Raw genomic sequence first — 17,861 nt, forward strand, 5'->3', positions numbered from 1 at the left:
CTAGCCCCCTTGAAAAATATTTGGACGACTAGCCCCCTTGAAAAATATTTGGACGGCTAGCCCCCTTGAAAAAGATTTTGACGACAAGCCACCTTGAGAATACTTCGGATGACTAGCCACTTTTTGAATTTTTACCCTACAAGTGGCGGGAGATTGCTAGCCACGTTCTTCCACGTGGCCTTCATCCTGTGTCTCATTTCTTGCGCTTATTTTGGGCCGTTGATTTCGATCGTAACTGTCTTTTCAACTGCTTGACTTAAGGGACATGACCTTTCGCATACGCCCCTTTGACCTATAAACCCAAAACTTCTTCGAGAATTTGCCATTTCAACCATTTTTACTCCTCTTGAATTTTCGATTTCTCTCTCTTCCCTTGGGGTTTTGCGCTGAACTCCGCTGTTGTTTTACCAAGCCTTTGCTGTTGTGGTGGTTTGAATTTGCCAAGGTTACTAGCCTCCTTTCCTTTTGTTACTGAATTTCGGGTTTTCCTTCCCCTCTTTTGTCTTTGTGGTTGATTTTTTCTTCGTTTCTGTGTTTTTTGCAGGTTTTTCCTGTATTTCTCTTTCACGTGCTTCATTGTATTTCAAACTCCAGAAAACTCGTAGGTACCCCCCCTTCTTTTCTGCTCCTCTTTGTTTTCTTAGTTTTTTTTGCTTTTTTGCTGTGTTAAACTTTTTACTACCCGCCGCCTTCAAAATGACCAAAACTTTGGGTGGGGACAATCCTTCTTCTCAACCTTCTGGGTTTTCTGGTTGGAGTGTTCCTTGAGAGAGTAACTGTAGTTGGGCCCAGGAGAGGTCGTCCTCTCAATCTAATTTAAGACGGACTGCCATTCGTGAGATATATGACGAGGGTTTGAGTCAGGCTGAGAGAGAGCGTTGTTTTGCCCTACATCAACTGCGGGATCGAATGATAAGGGAAATGCGGTCTCATGAGCGCCCTATTCCGGCTACTGAGCCTGTTTTAGATGTTTCCCCTATTTCAGTGTGATATCACATTCGCTCTTATCGGGAATTTTTGGATTCCGCCGGTAGTGGCCACGGGCAGTATGGAACTAATACTGGCAACTTCGGTGTTTCTTTTGGTCAGGCTGATAGGATGGCACCGAAACAACCGGCTAGCACTAGCGGCCGCCGCCCTGGTAAAGAGCCTGTAACTGATGATGTTGATATGGCTATTGGCGAATACTCTGATGGTGATTCCATTTTTGAGGATTCCGCCGGTAATGGTGTTGACGAACACAGGGGTGGTGGTGGTGATGAAACCGGCGTATCTGGTAAGGATGGTATGGAAGCCAGAGATAATGGTATTGGCTCAGATGATGATGATCCTGCCGACGTTATAGTGGCCGACGTTCTTGCGGATGAGGCTAAGGAGCAACCTTATTTTACCGACGACGCCACGGATGTTCACAGGAAAGAAGAGCTTCCTCCTTTAGACAGTCTTCCTCGTACGACCGAGATTTTGACGACATGGCGTGATTTGATTATCAAGAAAAATCATGTGGTTCATGGGGGGATTTTTCTTGGCTTACCGGCTGAATATAAATTGGTAGTGCCGCCTGAAGGTGCTACAATTTTTGACTGTCCTCCCGGCCATATTGCTGTGTACGCGAAGCATTTTGATTTTGGGCTTCGCTTTCCTTTGCATCCTTTCGTTGAGAAGATATTTCGAGCCTGGAATGTCTGTTTGGCCCAAGTTACACCTACTACTATCAGAACCGTCATTTCTTTTGTCTGGCTGTGTCTGTTTAAGCAATGGCCGCTGACGTTGATTTATTCAAGCGGTTGTTGTGGTTAAAGAAGGACGGTGAGACAGGATGGATGTCGGCATATAGTGCAACAAAAAGGAAGACTGTGCATCCTCCTATGTCGAGCTGTAAAGACTGGCAGGATCGTTTTTACTTTGTTCAAGTTCCTGACGATTTTTCTCTTCAGCGGACCTTTACCAAACCTAGGACTCGAATGGAGCAGTATAACCAGCGTGGTTTGGGCCGTCGGGAAAGAAAAGCATTTGATTATTTAGAGTGTGACATTCTTGATGTCGGCCTCAGCAAAAAGCAGGCTGTAAATAAAAATTGGCTTCCTAACGCCTATTATATTTTGGGTAGCCAACCGTTGTCTGCTGTCGGCTTATGCAATACTCATTGTTTTGGTAAACACGCCATTAGTTGATTTGTCAGCTTTTATTATTATTTTGTTATATATTATTTATTTATTTTGCTTAGTTAGGTTTTTTGTTTTGTACAAGTGTCTTTCCGGTATTAATTGCTTTGTCGTCTTTTGCAGGTACGAAAACCTTGGATAGAGATATTCTTGGTTTTGACGAGAATTGGAGACCTGTGTGCACGCAGCCTCCTCCACCTAAAGCTAAATACGACACGATATCAACGTATTCGACACGAGCTTCTTCCCGTCGCTCTACTACCACTGTTGCGAAGAATCGTGTGAGTGCCGCCTGCAAATCCAAATCTTCTTCTGTTGCTGTTTCTAAAGCTCCACCATCATCTACAATCCAATCCAATCCTACAGGCCGAGGTGGAAACCGCCGGAAAAGGTCGTCTCTTAATACCAGTCGGTCTAATCCGACTAAGAGGACAAAGGCCACTGGTGAGGATGATGTTCTTGCCTATCTTGAGACGAATGAGCCTGTCTTGGAATCTGCCGCCAAGAAAACTGTTGATTCAACCATTCAGGTGCACCCGTCTCCTCAAGCTTCTCTTGAGATTTTGGACACCGAGGGTCCTGGCGGCGGTTTTGATGACAATTTGCACCGTCAAGCTACTTTTGCTGCTGTTACCGGTGGTAATTCTAGTATGCCTCCTGTTAGTCGCAACGAGAACAAATCTGGGGATTCTAGGCTGAATTACCACCTACCTTTGCGTACCGGTGGTTGGATCGAGGATACTCCTTTCAAGATTCCGCCGCAAATGAAGTCATGGTTTGAGACTCCTGGCGGTGAACCTACCGATCAATTTTACCCCACTATTGACTTGCTGTGTGGGGAGTCGGTGGCCACCGACTCAGCTAAGGACGGTGGTGATTTAGGCTACCGTTCTTTTAAGGACTTGATAACGCCTGCTGACAGGCCACAAGGTCAGATTGATGCCCCTGCTGCTCAACACTTTAATGACCTCAACAAGGTATGTTATCTTGTTGTTGTTTTTTTGCAATATGTCCATTTGGTTGAGGGCCATTTTGAATCCCTTCCTTGTTTTATGTTCAGGCCGTTCAGTCCAGCATGGACTTGTACTATGTTTACCGTTGGAATCAGCTGCAGCTGACCCAGAACAACATTGATATGGCCGACTTAAGGAGGCGGGCTGAGGATGCGGAGTCTTCGTTGGAAGATAGCAAGAAGAAGTTGGATACTGTGACTTCTGATTTGGAGGTGGCTAATAAACGGCTCAAGGATATTGAGCCTAGGCTGCAGTCTGAGACTGAGAGGGCAAACGGCTTGGATCAATAGTTGACGAATGTTAATGAAGGCTTGCCAGGAGTGAAGAAATCTGCCGCCAAGAGGGTTGTTGACAAACTTCTTCAGTCTGACTGGTTTAATGACCTTCTGACTCTGCGCCATAACGGCGGTTGGTGTGCTGCGCATCGGGTCGTTTGCCATGTGAAGAAGCTGGATGAGGATGGGTGGCAAGAATTTGAGGATGGGTATGAGGAAAAAGAGCTGTACAAGGTTGCTACCGGCTTTGAGCCTCAGGAGCTACCCGAGGCGGTGATCTGTAATGCTAATCAGAGGACCCTGCCTCCTTTGCAGGTTCCAGAAGCAGCCTATTGGTCTGATGATGAGCAATTAAGAACTTGCGCCCTCCGGCCGCCATTGGGAATGGTCCAACAATATCCATTCCCCATTGCGCGAATGGGATTGGGTTCAGAATGGGCATCAAATCATTAGCTGGCAAGTTTATCACAGCTGAAAACTTTTGACATTTCTCGCACTTTTTTACATATGCTCGACAATCTTCTAACATTGTTGGCCAGTAATAGCCTTATCTTTGGCAGATGATGGCAAGGGGTTTTCCACCGGCATGGTTCCCACATGTCCCTTCGTGCATTTCTTCGATCAGCCTTGCTGACTCGAATGCTGTCAGGCACCTTAAGAATGGCAGGCTAAATGACTTTTTGTACAACCGTCCCCACAGGATGATGTACCAAACCGCGTCCCTTTTTGTCTTTTTGGCTTCTGCCAAATCTGCTGGTAGGGCTCCAGTCTGTATGTATGTTTGGATATTATCGTACCATTCTGAAGTAATCGTGATGGCCATGACCCGTAGTTCTTCCGACTCCGTACTTCGCTTATTCATGACTTCCATCATGACTGTTCTTTTCAAGTCGGCGATATTCGAACTTGCTAACTTTGATAGCGCATCTACCAGCGTATTTTCTGCTCGGGGTACCAGATTAATGCTGAATTTCTCTAGCTGAGCCGACACTGACCTCAACTTTTCCAGGTATTTTACCATTGAAGGTTCTTTGGCCTCGTACTCTCCGCTGAATTGACTTGCTACTAGCTGGGAGTCTGTTGTCAGTGTTACTCTTTTGGCATCTGCTGCGAGGCACATTTGGATGCCGGCGATTGCTGCCTCGTATTCTGCCTCATTATTTGACGCGTTGAACATAAACTTTATAGCACACTCAAAGATGTCTCCTCCTGGCGATTTCATGATTATTCCGGCCCCACTGCCTGTCTGCGCAGCTGAACCATCCACTGACACCTCCCATACTTCAGCTTGTACTTCATCCTCTTGGTATGACGCTTCAACTATGAAGTCCGCCAATGCCTGGGCTTTGATTGCAGTTCTTGGCCGGAATTCCAAGTCAAACTCGGACAACTCTATTGCCCACTTTAGCAGCCTGCCTGATGTATCTAGCTTGCTAATGGCTTTTTCGAGAGGGTAGTTTGTCATCACTTCGATTGTATGCGCGTCAAAGTATGGTCTTAGCTTTCTAGCCGCGATAAGGACTGCATATGCCATTTTCTCCACCAACGTGTATCTTGTTTCTGGGCCGTTTAGCACATGGCTCACAAAATATACTGGTTGCTGCACTTTGTTTTCTGTTTCGGCTACCAGTATTGCTGCGACTGTTTTGGTGACGCCGATATGTACAACTGTAATTTTCCGCCCTCCTTTGCCCTTGCCATTGTTGGTAGGTTCTTCAGGTGACTTTTTAGAGATTCAAAAGCCTCTTGCTCTGCCGACCCCCATTTGAATTTCTTGTTTTGCCTCAAGGTTGTGAAGAAGGGCATTTGCTTGTCTGCCGACTTGCTCACAAATCTGTTCAAGGCGGCCATTTTTCCTGTCAACCGCTGTATGTCTTTTACACTTTTGGGTTGCGGCAGACTGATGATTGCTTCTACTTTTTCAGGGTTAGCGTCTATGCCACGCTCGCTGACTAAGAACCCCAAGAATTTTCCTGGTCTTACTCCGAAGACGCATTTTTTCGGGTTTAATTTCATCATGTACTTTCTCAAAGTCTCGAAAGTTTCTCGGAGATCGGTAATATGATCCTCAGCTCCTCTTTCCGGCTTTTTACGATAGAGTCGTCTACATAGACCTCCACGTTTCTGCCTTTTTGGTCGGCAAACACCTTGTCGACCAGCCTTTGATACGTTGCCCCTGCATTTTTCAACCCGAATGGCATTGCCTTGTAACAGAAAACTCCTGCATCCGTGATAAAAGACGCCTTCTTCCTGTCTGATTTATGCAGGCTGACCTGGTGATATCCTGAGAAAGCATCTAGGAAACTGAGCATTGTGTGGCCGCTAGTAGAGTCTACCAGCCTATCAATCCTTGGTAGTGGGTAGAAATCTTTCGGACACGCTCTGTTAAGGTTGGTGAAATCTACACACATTCTCCATGACCCACTCGGCTTTTTTACCATTACTACATTTGCCAACCATTCAGGGTAATCACATGGCTCAATGAAACCTGCCGCCAACAGTTTATCCACCTCTTCTTGTATTGCTGCCATTTTTTCCGTGGAGAAATTACGCTTTTTCTGCCGTACTGGCCTAACATTTCTGTCGGCGTTTAACCGGTGGACCATTATCTCTGGATCGATACCAGGCATCTCATCCGTTGAGAATGCAAAGATGTCCGCGTGCTCTCTTAGCAAGCTTATGAGGTTGATCTTCATGTCACTCCCCATTTCTGTACCGATCACGATCGTTCTTTCCATATTTCCAACCTCCAGCTCAATATTTTCTGTCAGACCATCTGGCATTGGTCTTGGTGCTGATACCGGTCTCTCATCAAAGTGTTCCATGTCTAGGTCAGTTCGACCTCTTTTCGTGCCGTTCTTCTTTTTTGGCCTTTGTTCTTGCCTTGCCGGCTCAGTAGTCCAGTTTACTTCTTGCCTTGCCGGCTCAGTAGTCAAGTTCACTTTTGGGACCATTCTTCCCGGTGTTCTCAAAGCAGTCAAGTAACAGGATCTTGCCGCCAACTGACTTCCCCTTATCTTTGTCGGCCTTTCCAGGTTCGACATGTATATCATTGTCAAGTGATAGGTGGAGACTACCGCCTGCGCGTCATGTATGAATGGGCGACCGATGATCACATTGTAGGCCGCTGGTACTTTGATGATTAGGAAATCCACCATGAGATCTCGCATTTCAGATCCCTCTCCGATTTTCACCGGCAGCCGTATGCTACCCTCTGGGTACACTGTAGATCCTGAGAAACCGATTACTGGGTAGTTCACCCTTTGAAGCTCGTCCTCTGGTATGTGCAATTGTTTGAAGGCTTCCCAGAAGATGATGTTTGCTGAGCTGCCGCCGTCTACCAGTACTCTGTTCATATCGGCATTTGCTATATCGATTGTGAGAACTAGCGGGTCATCATGCGGGAAAATGATGCCTTTGCAATCCGATTCCGAGAACGTCATCACTGGTATGTTGGGTGGGTTCGGCCACACTCTTGTGTTATGATAGTTTACCATGTGCCTGTGTTCCTCCAAACTTCTGTTGGCGTCGCTTATCGTCCCTCCGTGGACTGGACCGCCAGAAATTACATACACGGGTGGTTTTTTCCCGCCATCCCTCTATTCTGCTCTGGCACTGGTTTTCGGCTGTTTTTGCTCGATTCTAGGTGGCTGATATGGCTGTTCGATTCTAGGGTATTGTTGTTGATTTTGCTGTTGTGTCCGGTATGAATTGGCAGAGTTTCCCCCCACCAAGTTGTTGTTACCATTTCCTTGTCTCGCCCTATACTGCGAAAAATACCCCTTTGTGACCATATCCTCAATGTTGTCTTTGAGGTCTCTGCAGTCCTCTGTGAGGTGGCCGTGCTCATTATGGAAGTCACAGAATTTTTTGACATTTCTTTCCCTACTCTGCATTGGTGGCGGCCTTCTCCAACCGTCCATCTTGTTGCTTATGTTGTAAATTGCCGTCCGCGGTGTGTTCAGCGGAGTGTAGTTATCAAAGAGTCCTCTGGACTCCCTTCTGTCTTGTCGGGGTCTCTGCCCCTGTGGATTGGCATTTCTGTTATTCTGGTTTTTCTGGCTTGCCCCTTGCTGATTATTGTTCTGGTGAAAATTGTTTCCTCCTTTTCCCGCCTGGGGGTTATAGCTTGGATTGTATCCGACATTTCCGCCGGTTGCCACTACCACATTGGAGATCTTCATCATTTCATCCCCCCTGATATACTCATTTGCCTTGTGCAGGACGTCGCCCAAATTAGTGTATGATTTCCGGCTGAGGTACTTCTTGAATTCGCACTCTTGCATTCCCCTCATCAGAGCCAGAACCGCAACCTCCTGCTGTAGGTTGGGAATAGTGATTGATTCGTTGTTAAAGCGGGTGAGGTAATCTCTTAATGGCTCTCTATCTCTTTGAGCGAACGACATTAACTCTCCCGACGATTTCTTTCTCTTCTGTTTGCTCACAAATCGTGACAAAAATGACGCCTGCAGCTGTCGAAAACTGTAAATGGAGTGTGCCTCTATGCCCTTATACCAACTTGCTGCAACTCCTAAGAGTGTGGACGGGAATACCTTGCACCACATGGCGTCAGAATCTGTGTACAACATCATGTGCTGTTCGAATGTGGTGCAGTGATCCTCCGGATCCGTTGTCCCATCGTATCTCCCTGTCGGGATTTTTATCTTTTCCATCCTTTCTTCTAGGATTTCTCGGCATAGAGGAGAATCTTTTGGCTGGATTGTCTGCCGTCTAGCTATCTGTAGAATCGGCGCTCTTCGCTCATATTCAGTGGTGGGGACTTGCTCTGTTTCAGGCCACTCTGTTTCCGTCGGATCCGAGCGCTTTCTTTTTTCCGGGGTGTTTTCTTGATTCAGGGCGGTTAGGAGATCCCTAACGGGTAACTGGGGATTCGCCGACTTGGTCTTTCTTAGACTGCCGACTGAGCCTGGCTGCTGTGAGGCCGGTAACTCTGACAAAGCGGCCATCACCGCCGACATTGTTTTCAATTGTTCTCCCGTGAATACTTCCGATAGGGGAGACAGGCGCTCCTGCAGCGTCTGCTCCAGCGGAGTTTTTGGTTGCTCTCTGGCAGGGCTTTCCATTTCTAACTCATCATCGTCCTCCACTGTGAACTCTTTTTGTGTCGGTACCGAGGTGTTTTTTGTTACTGGGTTTAGAATTGATTGTGCTTGTAATGGATGGGCTGGGTTTACAAGTGAGGGTTGGAATTTGGAGGTTGTCGCCGGTTGTGGAGTTGCTGCTTTTTCCTGACTTTTCTTTGATTTTTTTACCATCTTTCTGTGAGAGATCCATACTGACTGTTCTACCGTTGCAAGGGATGAGGTCCCCTCCTTCTAGCGCCAATTGTTCCGGGTGTGGAATGAGAACAGCTGACTGTGGGATACTTGATTCCTGTTGAGAGTGCCGATTGATATTTGCACAACAGAATGGATTAACTACCCTCGGGGGTGGTTCGAGGATCCCCCCTCCGATGCTTAAGTAAGATTACTGAGGGATTAAGAAGTGATTAAGAGCTAATCAGTGAGTAAGAAAGAAGTGTGTTTAAGTGTTTGTGTACCTCATAGCAATAAATGAGGTTCTCCTCATATAGACCAATCCAAAGGTACGATCAGGTGGGTCCCTTGTGGTTAGATAGCGACCTGTTGATAGTGATCCTTGGTTGGTTGTCCTCATGATAACGCCGGTAGGGGTCTTGCAAATATTGCCGGTAGGTACTGTTTACCTAAGATGACCAGATTACCTGCAGGTTAAGTTTACCTACGGGGAGTTTTGCCGGTACCAAGTGGTGCCGGTAGGACACCCCGTACAATACACATACATACGCTTGTAATCCTTTATACCCCGTACAACCTTATGGTACATTCTTACATCATTATACAATGGAGTTATGAATATCTATGCACATTTAAAAATAAGAATTATAAATAAATATCGTATAATTGTTACTGATAATATGTAGTAATTTTCTTAGAGGAAATTATGTATGTAATAATACACACTATTTTATTCGCTTCATTTTAGATATAAATCCTAAGCTTAGATGACTTTCATGTGCTAATTAAATAAAAATGTACTACCAAAAACAAGAAACTAAAGCTTAATGCAAGCTTGAAATAAACTAAAATTAGTTTACTTTCCTATGTGATACATTCAAGGAATCAAAGCAGTTTTTGTCTACCAAAAAAATCTATGCACAACTGTGGTGTATGTTTATGCTATCACATTTCAAATGCTAAATTCAAAGACCTATAAGGTTCTATTACGCCTAATAAGATAATTCTTTGACAAACAGGCTAGGTTCCGATCAATTTGACTAATCCGAGTCATATAGTCTTTCAAAACGGACTACAAACTATTTGGTGGCGATTCATTCAAAATACAATGTTTATAAGAGAATGGAACTAAGAAAAATGGAGTAGGGTGCATTCTCTTTACCTTATTTTAGGTAAACTTATCCGAATTTATTTGAACTTATTTGAACTTATTGGACTTGGACATGATTAAACCTAACATGACAAAATAATTAAAATTTATTGGATTTGATCAGAACTCATTTCAAGAGAATAAACTTGAATAGCGCGGGTAAAAAAAATGTGGTGGGTAACAAAATGGGTTATTGGTAACACAATAAAAATGAGATAGTATATGAACTTGTAACTTTTTTTAAGATGAAGAGAACACATCCGTAGTGTAAGTTATAATAATTATTTCTTTCATTCTTATAGTTAATAAAAAAAAATTAAACTTATGTCAATATCCTCTATTGGTTAATTCAAGAACAATTTTAGAGAAAAATGAGCAATTTAAAACGTACGTTTTGTATAGAGAATTTTATGGTTGTTTTCGACTAATGTAGTCGAATGGAAAATCAGTTAGTGTGTGCGCAATTAGTAGAAGATACACCCGGTTGCATGTAGCTCTAAATGTAACCATGTCATTTTGTATTTTTAAATCCTTCTAAAAGCATATGTTTAGTGTTTAAAAGCACATATTTACCGATTAAAAGCACATTTTTACAAACAGAAAATATTATCCAAAAGCACATATTGTTAAGTACAACACAATCACTAAAATAAAAAACAACTTTTCTGAAAAAATGCATTTGCTTTTAAACTGTAAAAATGTGCTTTTAAATTCTAAAATTGTGCTTTTAAAAGCAAAAATGTGTTTTTGAATTGATTTTTTTTTTTTGCTTTTAAACCGTAACAATGTGACTTCAACCCGGTTGCATGTAGAGCTACATGCAACGGGGTACACCTTTCTAATTTGTGGTGCGTATGCATTCAAAATACAATTTATTTTTGGAATCATGAAGCATTGAGTTCAAAAACTCAATTTTATCAATGGTTGATAACCAATATCTTTTGCCCCATTTGATTCCCGAGTGAGTTTAAAACACATTCGAATTGATGCTTAGAGAACTTTAGAAACTTCTGGCGAGATCATCTAGTTAAATCAAATGTTCAACATAAAATGATATATTAAGAACTTTGTTTAAAGAGCATTGGACATGTCTAACAAAGTGTAAAAGTCAACACCTGAGAATTAAAATATTAAGACTATAAAAATGGGTGCAATAAACGTAAGTCTGCTTGATCTGTACTTTATACATGGTTCCTGTCTTTGGGGATTATTCCGCTGCGTTAATATGTTTTTAACTGTATTCCCCTACAATGCTTGACATAATTCAACGATTATACATGGCCAATTGACCAAATAGGTATAAAAGTTAACATCCATTAGCCACTTGGGTATAAAATTTAGCAACGGCGACATTTGGGTATAAAAGTTAACCACGGCGACGTTTTCACCTATTTTTTCGTCGAAACTTGCGCGTGTCATACACTGCCCCATTTCATTCGGTTTAATGCTTGCTTTTAGTATTTCAACCCATCTAATATGGTTTTATGCCTTCTTTTATTATTCCTACCCATTTAATTATTAATTACACCGGTAAAAATCCGTTAGAGTTTATTTTATTAAAGAGAAGTTGAACAAATATTTGGTTTGTATGAAATTAAATGTAACAAAATAAAGTTAGTACTGCATATGCTCAAGCAATTGTTTAGCATACCAAACATTCATAAAAGGGATCTTGTGCTCAAGTAATTTATCTATAAAATTCGGTACACGCTCATTAAGTATTGACTTGATCATAACACATAAATAAGCTAATTTGATTAAACAAAATACAACCCAAAAGATAACCCAAAAGACATAAAAGTTGTACAAACCTAATCATCTTTGTTAATAAGTCAAAATAGTGAGAACGGAGAAATAAAGAGTAGAAATGAAGGGAGAAAAAATAACAAAAAGTAACTAAACTCTGTAAATAAGAGAAGTCATTGAATTGGAAAAAAAGTAAGTAAAATAATTTAAAAAGGGAGAAAAATGAATTACACGCGTGAGTTTGGGACAATGTATGACACGCGCGAGTTTTGACCAAAAAATAGGTGAAAACGTCGCCGTGTGTTAACTTTTATACCCAAATGTCGCCGTTGATAAATTTTATACCCAAGTGGTAAAAGGGTGTTAACTTTTATACCCATTTGGTCAATTAGCCATTATACATAAATCACAACAGGATTGTTCACATAGGATTCATAATTCAACAATCACTAGTGGAAAAAACTTGATAAGTTGCTCTTAAAAGTGGCTTATAAGTTGCCCTTCGTAAGTGTCACCAATGGGGGGGTCACTTTTGTAAAATTTTCAAAAGTTGCCCTTAAAAAGGGCAACTTATAATCTTATAAGGTGCCCTTGTTGCAAACAAGGGTACCTTGTGTGAAAATTATAAGGTGCCCTTGTTGCAAACAAGGGAACCTTATGTGAAACTTATAAGTTGCCCTTGTTGCAAACAAGGGCACCTTATAAGCTGCACATAAGTTGCTCTTGTTGCAAACAAGGGCAACTTTTGAGTTTTTTTTTTTTTTTTTTAAAAAAAATCTGCAATATAATTCCTAATATTCTGCAATATAATTTCTGTTTCATCAAACATCAGCTTGACATTCTCAAAAATGATATAAATTTCAAATTTCCAATAATATTACCGAATTAATTCAAATGTAATTAATTAAATCGATAAATAACAAAATAATGTAAGAGTCACGAATAACTACAAGTCTTCTCTATTTATTACACTGAGGGTAGTTCACAATTGTTGAAGTAAGTAGCCCACTTGCCTCGAACTTCATCCAACTCCTTTTTGGTAAAGGGCCCCTCCCTTGGAGTTTTGAAAACCTTTAAAAGAACACCGTACATGCAAACCAATAAATTAAATTAAGTTTCATATGCGAAAACAAAAATTATATTGGTCGCGAAAACAATTATATTGGCCAAAAATGACATTTTTGAACCCAACTACCAACAAACGAACCTCTTTCCACATTCTAACCCTTTTTCATGATTTATAAGATTAGTCAGATGATTATAAGACTCATTTCAAGTTCGTTATGCACGCATATTGGTCATTTGGATCGATATAGGTCATTTATGGCCAAAAATGGCATTTTCGTTCCCAACTACGAACAAACAAACGTATATCCACATTCTAAACCTTTTTCATGATTTAGATGATTAGTTATATGATTATAAGACTCGTTTCAAGTTCGTTATGCACGCCTATGTTTCATTTGGGTCGATATAGGTCATTTATGGTCAAAAATGGCATTTTCGATCCCAACTACCAACAAACGAACTTATATTCAAATTATAAACCTTTTTAATGATTAATATGATTAGTTATATGTTTATGAAACTCATTTCAAGTTCGTTATGCACGCCTAAGAGTCATTTGGGTCGATATAGGTCATTTATGGCCAAAAATGGCATTTTCGATCCCAACTACCAACAAACGAACCTATTTTCATATTCTATACGTTTTTCATGATTCATATGATTAGTTATATGATTATAAGACTAATTTCAAGTTCGTTATGCACGCCTAAGGGTCATTTGGGTCGATATAGGTAATTTATGGCCAAAAATGGCATTTTCGATCCCAACTACCAACAAACGAACTTATATTCAAATTATAAACCTTTTTAATGATTAATATGATTAGTTAAATGTTTATGAAACTCATTTCAAGTTCGTTATGCACGCCTAAGGGTCACTTGGGTCGATATAGGTCATTTATGGCCAAAAATGGCATTTTCGATCCCAACTACCAACAAACGAACCTATTTTCATATTCTAAACGTTTTTCATGATTCATATGATTAGTTATATGATTATAAGACTCATTTCAAGTTCGTTATGCACGCCTATGGTTCATTTGGGTCGATATAGGCCATTTATGGTCAAAAATGGCATTTTCGATCCCAAATATCAACAAATGAACCTAAGGACACTTTCTAAATCTTTTTTATGTTTGATATGATAAGTTAGAACTTTCTGAGTATACTAAGATTTATTTCAAGTTCTTTATGCACATCTAAGGCTCATTTGGCCCGATATAGGTCATATTTAGCCAAAAATGGCATTTTCGATCCCAAATATCAACAAATGAACCTAAGGACACTTTCTAAACCTTTTTTATGCTTCATATGCTTAGTTGGAGGTTACTAAGATTCATTCCAAGTTATTTATGCACATCTAAAGCTCATTTGGCTCATATAGGTACATATGTCCCATAACGCCCAAAATGAGCCTTAGATGTGCATAAATTGACCAAAGTAGATTAGAATGAGGATTGGCAACCTAATACTAAGTGTATTAAACATGAAAAGGGTTTAGAATTCTTATTTTGGTTCATTAGTTGAGAGTTGGGAGCGAAAACGACTATTTTAGTCAAAATATGACATATACGATCAAACTAGCCTTAAATGTGAATAAATTGACCAACGTGGATGAGAATAAGGATTGACAACCTAATACTAAGCGTATTAAACATGGAAAGGGTTTAGAATTCCTATTTTGGTTCATTAGTTGAGAGTTTGGAGCGAAAAAGGCTATTCATGTCCGCATAAACCATAAGACAGAATAGGGGGCAGAGAAGAGAGCATTCGAGAGGTCGATTTACTTACACATATCAAACTTATTTCAGGCAGCTCAGATTTAGGAATATGGTTTTGGGCTAGATAAGGCTATGTGGATAATGTCTGCTTATAAGACAAGTAATTGGCTTTACACCTTTTACTTCCTAATATAATCAATATCACTTAGTTATATAAATATTCTAGATACTATAATACAGAATACATAATTCCTTATCCTCACACGTGTACAAGGATGTCTACTTTTGAAACTCATGGTGTATACATGTAAGTTCGAAATTAGGAGTCACGGGTTATATGCAAAGGGGGTAAGTGTCCAAAATTGCAAGTATCGTAAAGCCAATAAAATTTGGTGCATATTTAAACTTACAAGTTCTGTATACTCTTAAATCATAATTCTGTTCAAGTTTTGAAAAAAAAACTTATAGTAAAGTTGGTTCATATGGTAACGATATCAAAACAAGAAATATTGGATGACCTAGGCTTAGCTTTTCCATAGATGCAAGATGAGTTAAAAGCAGCAAAACAAGGCAGTAGTAAGACTAATAAAAATAAAACTAAATAAATCATACCACCGGGAAGGTTTCAGCAACCAATCCAACAACTTTAAGAAGAATATCAAAATAAACATGTCACTTATAAAAAATGAGCTCCAGGATTCATGCAAATAGTACGGACTGTCATTTATGCTGATGTAAAAACCTTTTAATAGGTCAGGTACACAGATTGAAACATACGTACCAATGTATCCTTAGACTCAAAAGTCATAAGATCAAAAGTACCAATGTATCCTTAATTCCTTAAGAATTTAGGAATGCTTTTTTGCACCCCACAGACCAACATGAAACATGTTACCATCCAAATTAGAGGTAAGAGATAGTACCAGTCCGCATCAAAAGCCATAGAAACTATAGTTAATCCACTCTTCCAAAGTAAACAAGAGGAAACGAGATCTGTAGAAAGGTAATTAAGATATATTAGTGTCACTAAAATCTAAGGCATCCATACAACAGTTTAATTACCATTTTATTATCAAGCACATAAAACAAACAATTATTAACCAATTTGCACAAACTATATGACTAGAACAGAACCAGCAGAACCTCGAAGGTGCTTGTTATGGGGCTATGGCAGATGGGGTACCTTATGTTGCTGTTGTCCAAGAGTGAGATTACTAATATCTAGTACCTAGATGGTCCAAAATATCCAGATCAAGGATACTGCAGGCCCAAGATCATGCTCCATAATACGTGGAGACACCTGGGACTCTAGTAACTAAGTTGGAGTTATTCTCTCTCCTCGAACATAAAAAAGCCGATCATGAGTAGAAGTTGTGGAAGACCTGCAAGTAGAAAAATACTTGTGACATCAAGAGATTTATAGTTTCATGTTGTACATAGTATTATTTAGAATAAATTATAAGGTGAGAGAATATGCTCAAGACTTCCTGTACAACATCGTGAGCTTCATATTGGAGTTGAAATTGGAATTAGCATTGTTGTGACAAAGTCATTGTGTATCAAAACAAGAATTACCTTTTCATAAGGTCTTTGCGTCCGAGAAAATCAAACTAATGCAAAAACATGATTGTTGGTTTTACTGTTAAAATTAATAATTCACCAAATCACCAAGACAATCTTTTAGCGTGTCCATTATTGAGTAGATGATGATGATGATTTCCAATGACAAAATGCAAGTCTTCTCACAGACTCTAAACATAATGAGTATTACTATAAAGTTTAACCAAAGAAATCTATACATTATAAGAAAAACATACTTAAGAGCCAGCTCTGTATGCTGAAGGCGGTAATAGAAACCCTCTAAATCTCCATAACTTTTCATTGTGTCAGGGTGATTGAGTCCCAGTTCCCTCTTATTGATGTCCAAAGCTTTTTGCTGGTAAATTATAGCCTGAAATTCAATTGTTTTAATAAGTCATTAAACTAATGGAGCATAGACAGGATGCAATGAAGCTGATAAACTAAACATGTGCAAAATATGCATTTAATGCATTAAAATGTTTTCACCTAGGCCTAAAATCCATTCACCATCAGTCAAAACTTCAAAATGGTTCTCTCAGTCCAATTCCTCAAAACTTTCTGGTTTGATTCAATTATGCAAATCTGCAATATGGAATCGAGCAACTTTCTGGTCTATAAAGGTCACTAACAAATATGTAGTTATGCACATAATCAGAGCCATTAACTGACTCATGACAGACAAGAATTGCAAAGACCACAGCCTCAAACAAGATTATAGCAATAAATCTGCATCCAGCCAGGCAAAGATATAATATAAAGACATATCTAACTTCAAGATATAGTGTCGACATGAAAGTATCGTATAGTAACACCATTACATCAAATAAATAAGCCATATGTCTCAAGCACCTAGAATCCTCTGCCACCAAATAATCATTAGATAAATACAAATCAACGACTGTGGAAGAAATTGAAGGGATTAAGAATCACATTCTGAAGGGATTAAGAATCATATTCTGAAGGAATCAAACATACGACAATGGAAGAAATCTTGAAGGAATCAAACATACGAACAAATATCAGGCAAGAAACGCAAAAAAATAAAAATAAAATTGAATTCGAGCAAATAATGATGAACTAGAAATAATCAAACAAAATAAATGATACCAGTAATTGCGATTGGAGAAATTCTCGAGAAATTAATGATTGATACCAGTAGGTTTTGATGAAACATATAGCTAACGAAACAAAGAAGCAAATCAATTTGATCTAATTTCATTAAATTAGGGTTTATGACCAAATTTCAAGAAATTTGAATGTGAAATCGAAAATTTAGAAGAGAGAAATAGAGCAAAAATGAACCAGTAAGTTAGAATTTGACCTGATTTCAACAAAAATCGAGCAATTTCCGAACAAACTTCCAAGCTTACGAATTCAGCAACGAACTTCGATTAAATTCTGGTTTATTGGAAAATCTATGGAGGATTTAGGGGGTATTTATGGGGAGGAGGGACATATCCCGAAAGTGGCGTGCTCGCCGGTGGAGAAGGAGGAGGGAGTGCTCGCCGGTGGAGACGGAGGAGGGCGATGACTCGATGAGAATGGGGTGCCCCGTGCCCGAGCTGAACACAGAAGCTGACAAAATGAGAGTTTGGGTTTAATTTACGTTAAAGGCTGCGCTGGTTAAACTTTAGGAAATTTTTTGTTTTTAAAAAAAATAATAATTAATTTTTTTTCTCTTAAAAGTGGCTCTTGTTGTATAAGGGCAACTTTTAATGAGCCACTTATAAGAATTTTTCCTCTAGTGAATATCCAATAACATGCTTGTTCATAACATCAAACCTGATTCTAATAATAATACAAGTCACATGATTCACAAATAATAACATCACATAGTCCTCATGTAACTAGTGGTCACCCTAGGCAT

The 17,861-nt window shown here is 39.9% G+C and overlaps 1 long non-coding RNA gene across 1 annotated transcript; it reads right to left on the bottom strand.

The window, feature by feature from the left end:
• Positions 1-12,474: 12,474 nt before the first annotated feature.
• On the bottom strand, positions 12,475-17,602 carry LOC110797196 (uncharacterized). Its single transcript, XR_002535776.2, has 5 exons — positions 17,316-17,602; positions 16,231-16,364; positions 15,597-15,795; positions 15,337-15,406; positions 12,475-12,696 (listed from the first exon to the last, which is right to left on the bottom strand). It is a non-coding gene; the product is annotated as an uncharacterized lncRNA (long non-coding RNA).
• Between the last annotated feature and the right edge of the window lie 259 nt (positions 17,603-17,861).

The sequence above is a fragment of the Spinacia oleracea genome, chromosome 5 (genome assembly GCF_020520425.1).
Source record: "Spinacia oleracea cultivar Varoflay chromosome 5, BTI_SOV_V1, whole genome shotgun sequence".
Lineage (NCBI taxonomy): Eukaryota > Viridiplantae > Streptophyta > Magnoliopsida > Caryophyllales > Amaranthaceae > Spinacia > Spinacia oleracea.